This window comes from Amblyomma americanum, chromosome 7 (assembly GCF_052857255.1).
Source record: "Amblyomma americanum isolate KBUSLIRL-KWMA chromosome 7, ASM5285725v1, whole genome shotgun sequence".
NCBI lineage: Eukaryota > Metazoa > Arthropoda > Arachnida > Ixodida > Ixodidae > Amblyomma > Amblyomma americanum.
The window spans coordinates 56,087,625-56,095,496 of record NC_135503.1 but is presented as its reverse complement, the minus strand read 5'-3'; positions in this window follow the sequence as shown (position 1 = coordinate 56,095,496).

Below are 7,872 nucleotides of genomic sequence, written 5' to 3'. Positions count from 1 at the left end.
TCGGCAGGTTGTACACTTGAACTGAGGCAGCCGCTCCAAGAGTGGCAGTCATCATCATGTGACACAGCGATAAGGGCTGGTTCGAGGGGTTCCACATGAGTCGCATTTCTTCGAGGAAGGTAGCCTTGGACAAGGCGTACATGGGCTTTCCAAAGTCTACGTCTACGGAGAACTCTTTAAAGATGGCTTTCGCGTGCGAAATTCCGAGGCCATGGAAGGCGTCGCGAAACTCCTCCGGCGTCATCTGCTCGTTGATTCGCGGGCCTGCTCTGTTGGGGAGGCGCCCCTCCCACTCGCTAATTTCTTCAAGCCTGTAGCTGGTCACGAAATGAGCATTGATGGCCGAGAGAGTAACGCCTAAACAGGTTCCAGCGCAGATTGACTTGTAATTTTTCAAGCGTAGGCGGTTCGATAGGAATGTAGTGCCCTCTCCATGTCGGTGCTCGACAGTAAAGAAGGAGATCAGCCGGTAGCGATTGGGCATCTCAATGGCGAAGCGAAACATGTCGCTGGTGTTCATGCGAGGTTTGAAGTTTGCCATTTCAAGAACAGCAGCCACAGAGTCCCTGAGACGTAATTCGCGCTGCCATATTTCCCTCAAGCATGATGCGTACAAGCGATGGAGGTCAGCAGCCGCTGGCGAAGAGTACAAGGTCGTGCCCTTGGCGATATTTGAGGTTATGCGGTCCTGTAATGGATAAAAACCCGGTTTAAAAAATGAGCCGACACTGATGCAGCGATCGAATATCGAGCGTTAACACACCTAACATAGGTCGCCAGTTCGAATCCCTGCCGCGAGGTAGACTAACTTAACTGTAGTAAGTTTATGCTGCACGAAACGCGAAATCCTATGCCACCACGCCCAACACACTGCTACAAATGGTTGAGCTGCCATGTTCATATGAAGATTCGTAAAGATGTGGAATTGGGGGCACATAGGTCGCCGGTTCGAATCTCTGCCTGGAGCCAGGCTCTAACTAGGAAGTTTAAGCTGCACAAAACCATGAATCGTATGACACCATCCGGAAAATTCTGCCGCAAACGGTTGGCCCACGAATTTTACACGAATGTCGGAAATAAGCGGCCAGACTTTGACGCCTGCCAGGCAGGGATATATATATATACCGGAGCGACACAGTTCAGTTTCGAGTTGTGGAGTTCAGGCGTCACGCTGCTGCTGCTTGTTATTACTTTATTGCATTATGTAACCACCTCGGTTACCACGGCAACCACTAGGATACAATGTCGTTGCTATGGAGGCCGCCATCTTGGATTTCTTCTGCGGGACCAACATAACTCGCAGGCTCTAAACGCGACCAGTAGAGTTAATGCTCTAAAAGAGCAGCTGCCGCACTATTTCAGTCATTAAAGCGCAGCTTTCCTGAACATCACCAGCGAGCGCCGCCTGTCGGGGCGAACGAACAACCAACGAAATAGAGAATTCCAATTACTCGCCGCCCCGCCGTGGTGGCTCAGTGGTTAGGGCGCTCGACTACTGATCCGGAGTTCCCGGGTTCGAACCCGACCGCGGCGGCTGCGTTTTTATGGAGGAAAAACGCTAAGGCGCCCGTGTGCTGTGCGATGTCAGTGCACGTTAAAGATCCCCAGGTGGTCGAAATTATTCCGGAGCCCTCCACTACGGACCTATTCGTTCCTATCTTCTTTCACTCCTTCCTTTATCCCTTCCCTTACGGCGCGGTTCAGGTGTCCAACGATATATGAGACAGATACTGCGCCATTTCCATTCCACCAAAAACCAATTATTAATTACTCGCCCTTCACGACGCTGTATCTGACTTGCAGAATGGTTCCTGCGTCCGCACCGATAAGTTTCGACGGTAATGCTGGACGCCGAAGGTTTGAAATTCACGCGGTAGTTTTGAATTTTGAGCGACAGACGGAGATGTCTAAGTGCAACGTACGTGTGCAACCTAAACGTATCTGTGTATAATTTATGGGATTTAACGTTGGCTTGTAACTAGGCGTTTGACTGCACCCCACGCGAAACTGAACACCGAAGCTGTCCTCTGCCCTGTAAGGGCAGCCCCCTAAGGGTTGCCTCGTGCTATGTTAGGGGGTTTGCCTCCCTCTGTATTTGGCAATAAATGTTTCCACCACCCTTTACTACGGCACCTCTTCTTTTCTTCCCTCAATTTCTCCTTGATCCCTTCCCTTACGGGGCGGTTCAGGTTTCCGCCGAGATGTGAGGCAGATACTGCGCCATTTCCTTCCCCAAAAACCAATTCTAAATTTTCCAGAGCACTGTGCCTCTAAGTAATAATAAATGTGACTAAAATTAGTGATCATGGTGACCGGTCAAGTATATGGCACTGTCGGAATGATGCAAGATTTTTAAGTACGCGACCAACGCGTTCGTCCATATGTGGAAGATATGTACAGGAATTAGCGCGAAAAACGGACAAAATACAGTGGAGGAGACGCATATGAGAGATTAACAAGCGCTACTACCAACTGATGATACTAGCGTGATGTGTGTGCCTATATACTTCCCGCCGTCTTTGCGCATGCTAGTGCTTTTCCTTTATATTATCTGTATTGCAACACAATAAAACAATTGGTAGTAACGCTTGTTAATTGTTTCATATGTTTCCTCAGTTGTCCTCTCTCTTTGTTTTTCACGCAAATTTATTTACATGATGCATCACCAACTATCCCGACAGCACGCCCTTCCGATAAGTGGAAGTCTTCGCAGACAGGTATTGCTGTTCAAGCAAAACAGACATGATCATCGTTATCACCCACCATGCTGCATAGCATACCAAGTAAACGGAGTGGTGAAGCAATGGTCGAAATACTTCACAGGCTTTCGGATACACTGAAATGACATCGTACACTGCCCCCAAAGTATCCCGAGGTGTCAGGAGTCCTTCTCCACTTACAAAAATTTATTTATGCAGTCTACAGACTGTCCATAAACTTCTGTCTATAAAGTCTGTAGACTATAGACAAATCCTAGAGAACAGTCTATAGGCAATAGATTTATGGCCATACACCTTTAGTAGACTTTTATTTATAGACAGCCTATAGACTATGAATAGACGAAACGAAAAACCTATAGGAAGGCAATATAGTCTATAAGTAGTCTAAAGACACTCTATAGACCATTTTTATAAGAGATACCCCTCCCACCCTTCCAACGCGCACACGCTCGTCTCGAGTAAGTAAAAGGGAACGAAGTTCCGATTCCTCTAACAGTATACGTTTCTGGTGCGCTAATGGTAACATGCTGCCCGGGACACAGTTATGCTCGCGCGCCTCAGCGGAGCTTACCAAGATGTCCTTGCCGACGCCCTTTTTCACGAGACCTTCGTTGATCGCCTTCGTGCAAACGTGCGCGAAGAAGTCCCTGCAGGGTGGAATGTTCTTGTCGATGAGTGAGAGCAGGCTGGCGGCTTCTGCGCGGCAGCAGAATGGCTTCTCTGTCACGTTCCCTCTGTCTCGTATGTGAGGAGACCGAAAAGCTATCCAGATGAGCGGGCCGGCGACCGCAAGTAGGCATAGTGCGCCTGAGGCAGTGAACTTCGCTCGCGCTTTCTTCCCGGGAACTCGCCTAAGCGTGGGACTAGCTTGTGGGGAGCCGACAGCGGGAGGCGCCGCTACCTCGACCGGCCTCAGGGGTTCCATTTCGTCTTCTTTTTCTTGACTGCCGCGTGCGGAACTCACGCATGGGAGCCTGTGCCAAAATGCTGATAGACGAATGAGAAGTTTTCAAGCCTATAGGCAACGCTCGGTGGCAACGTCATGTAGGTAAAAAGAAAAAAAAAAGCTTAACTTCACATTTTTTTATTGTTATTCGAGAAGTGTGCCGTGAGGCATAAGTTGAGAAAGGGGGAATGGAATGAAGGATATAGAAATTTAAAAGTACTGAGGTCGAGTTTCGCAGAGGTAGTCGCAGAGGAACAACAAACAGGAAGCCTCATCCCACCTGTAAGATGTTGGGGCGAATTTCCGACCACTTAACCGCGTCAAAAAGTCCCCTTAAACCCGACATGGCAGAGGAGGGCTTTGATTCGTGGTGTTGCCAGCATGGAGCGCGTGTACGCAGAGTGATATGTGCGGGCGTATTCTTCAATACTCTGTTGTTTTTGTTGACCGCATTAAACATGGTGCATACCAACGCAGCGGGATTGGCCAAGGTGTAGTGGTAATGCCAAGGAAAGTCGTTTAGTATTTGCGCGGAAGAAAGGCATGAAGCAGAGAAGTAGATTAGTAGAATGACTGTCTTGGTCAGCCCCGCCGCGGTGGCTCAGTGGTTAGGGCGCTCGACTACTGATCTGGAGTTCCCGGGTTCGAACCCGACCGCGGCGGCTGCGTTTTTATGGAGGAAAAACGGCAAGGCGCCCGTGTGCTTTGCGATGTCAGTGCACGTTAAAGATCCCCAGGTGGTCGAAATTACTCCGGAGCCCTCCACTACGACGCCCCTTTCTTCCTTTATTCTTTCACTCCCTCCTTTATCCCTTCCCTTACGCGCGGTTCGGGTGTCCAACGATATATATATGAGCCAGATACTGCGCCATTTCCTCTCCCCAAAAACCAATTATTATTATTATTATTATTATTATGTATTGGCCACTGACTTGAAGAAGACAGTGAAGCTGCTGTTTCGTTATTTCAGGAGCAGCTGCTCTGAAAAGAAGAAAACAGGTGTGACCATCGTCACGGTATAGTACATAAAATAATCGGGATCTGCGAGACCTATCGCGCCTCCTTGCAGACATTAAAAATTTGTCACTCCAAGCATGTATGTAGAAAATCTGTAGGCTTTTGTGACCCTTCAGTTTTTTTTCTTACTGAGCTATGAAAGTATACTTGGCGTTGTCCAATCGTTAGTGATCCCATGAAGTCCCTGAGTACTTTAAGGAAACGTGATTAGCAAGCATTCATCTGCGGAGTCATGTTATATAAGGCACAGTTCTCAACAGAGAACATGGTCAAGCCCTTCTACTCGGTGCCTGTTGCTGAGTCCTTAGCCCGCTGGAAGTACGCGCGGCAGAACAGACTCTTTCCCAAAGCAATTAGGCGATGAACTGCACTACTTGCGCTATTAAGCCACACGCAAGCACCTTGCTTTCAGTGTATTTGTAAAGAAGCATTGCATCCTTGTTAATGAGGCTATTATGTGGGCGTTATGAAACACTGAACTGCCCACTGCTACCCATGCTTCGTAATGTGTATCCTCTGTAAGTGGCATCTCGAAAGGTCGCTTTTGAATTATTACTATCTGATTTTTTTCGAGTGCCCTACCCCCCCCCCCCCCCCCCAACTATCTAAGGGGAACATCATGTCGTTCCCATACCTTTACCAAGTCGCGCCTGCCCTGTCGTTGTTTATAGTGCAATGCTATGGCCATGCAGGTTTTTTGACGATACTGGCGGCCGACGACCCGTTTACTGTTTACTTGCAGAGTCAGTTTGAAGCAATCTTTTCAGGTTATTTTTTGCAGTTAAAAAATGACAGATGATTCGTACTTTTTTCTGTGGTTTAGAGAGAATAGAATTTCCATCGGAAGCGTGTTATTACACTGATACCTCAGCGACCCAGGGACTCAATTGCTTCCTCTGCTGATGTTACAAGTGAAAGAAAAAGCTACTGTTCAATATTTCGTATATTTTGCAATTCCATTACATTGAAATAAATGCTTTAGAGCCATTCCTCATCTTTGCGCTGTGCTTTGACCGTAGGGGCCTCGGTGGGAGAGCGTTGGGGGGGGGGGGGGGGGGGGGGGGGCGCTGCGGTGGAACTTGGTTCCCCCTTTCGAGAACCCTGCGCACGCCTATGCTCACGGTTATCGACATGCTGTACCGAGTTTTTTGTACAGGCACTAGAAGCATCGATGAGCGAATGAATGGGTGGGGAATGGGTACACCCAGCACGTGACCTAACGGAGTTGCAGTGGTTTTGGTCCTGGCAGCCGACTGCAGGACCTCTTCGTACTTACGAACTGCATCGACATCGCAAGAAAGGAAGGCGGCAGACATCTGCTGTTTTCTCGACGTCGAAAAAGCATAAGATGACGTCCCACATGCAACTCCCTGCGACCGCTTTGGTTTTCTGGGGAGGGCGTCACCACCCCTTGACACGATAATGACTGTAACATGGTCACGGCTTTGCTTGGCAACGCTCATTCGCAAAGGGTCTCTCTCCGCGAGGGCCTTCGGCAGGGATGCATCCACTATCTCCCCTCCTCTACCTGGTATAAGTGTCGGGTCTGGGAAACCACTCCTGAAATCAAACGTGAGCTTCGGCCGAAGATACAATACTAGCGGAATCGATAACTCCCAACGATTGCCGAGTACTGCCTTTGCCGATGGGACTCATGGGAAAGGTTCCACAGGACGTGCAAAAAAAATGCTTGACATTTTCGCCGCGGTGTTCAAGAGCCTTGGCCTTTGGCTCAACCGGCGGAAATCCACGGTTGCCCAGCTAGCAGGAGACGCGACTGAACAGCTGTCCCTAACGTTGAATGGAGAGCCCCTGACAGTTGACACGTCGTACAAATACCTGGGCATAACGGTGTGCACCGCGGGTGACACGTTCAAACTGCACAAATCCGAGGTCCGCCAGTCAGCACTCAGAGCACAGTGCATCCCCAGACGCCGGTGACTGTACGTATGCCACCCATACGTTACGGCCAGTGACCTCTAGGAGTTTTCCCGCGTATTACGACTTCCATCCGCAAACACAGCTGTTTGCCTCTCATCAGACTCCGGGAATTGGCTAGAGCGCCAGCAGTTGGAGGTCGGCTGCACTGCGGACGGCTGTGGCGAATGCAGCCGTTCAAGGCGACCGCGGGTGGTATAGTTTTGAGGCAAGAGGAGCGTCCAGATAACTGGAGTACCGGAATCAGCTACAATTCATGAGCCACGACTGATGGGCAAGGCGCGCTTTTCAGTATCTCGCTGCGACGTGCCTGCGCCTCCATAGGCTAGAAGGCAGGTGTTGTCCGTTCCAGGTACCCATAAACGCCGAATCGAATGCTGCGTGGAAACAGGAAGCACGCAGACGTGTCCAGGATGAAGAGGGCAAGCAATGGCTGAAGGCGCTCGCCGAAAATCCAACGCTTGCTGACAGACAAACGAAGAACATCAGGATTACCACGATCTCAAAAACGAGGAAATGCAACCACGCTTACCAACTTCAGACCAATATCCTCAGCGTCATGAGCGGCCAAAACATTGGAGTGACATGCACCGAACAGACTAGAAGAACACCTGGAAAACACGAAACATTTTCCGTACCAGCTCACAGGGTATACTGCAAAAACATCTCCACGCAGGACTTATTCTCAAACTACATAACACGCTTCTGGAGCCAGAGGTGGTACATACAGAAGAAAGCCCCGCCGAGGTGGCTCAGTGGTTAGGGCGCTCGACTACTGATCCGGAGTTCCCGGGTTCGAACCCGACCGCGGCGGCTGCGTTTTTATGGAGGAAAAACGCTAAGGCGCCCGTGTCATGTGCGATGTCAGTGCACGTTAAAGATCCCCAGGTGATCGAAATTATTCCGGAGCCCTCCACTACGGCACCTACTCTTCCTTTCTTCTTTCACTCCCTCCTTTATCCCTTCCCTTACGGCGCGGTTCAGGTGCCCAAAGGTATATGAGACAGATACTGCGCCATTTCCTTTCCCCAAAAACCAATTATTATTATTATCAAAGGTAAGACAGCCCTCTTCAAGGCCGCGCAGTCTCTCTTCTTCCCAGTCAACATTAACTGTGGAAAACCTCTAGGATCGATTATATCTCCCACCCTATTTATCCTATGGATGACAATTCTATCCAGGCCGCTATCCACAATCCCCAACCTTGATCACGTATTCTACGCCGACGACATTAAAGTATGGCGCGAAACT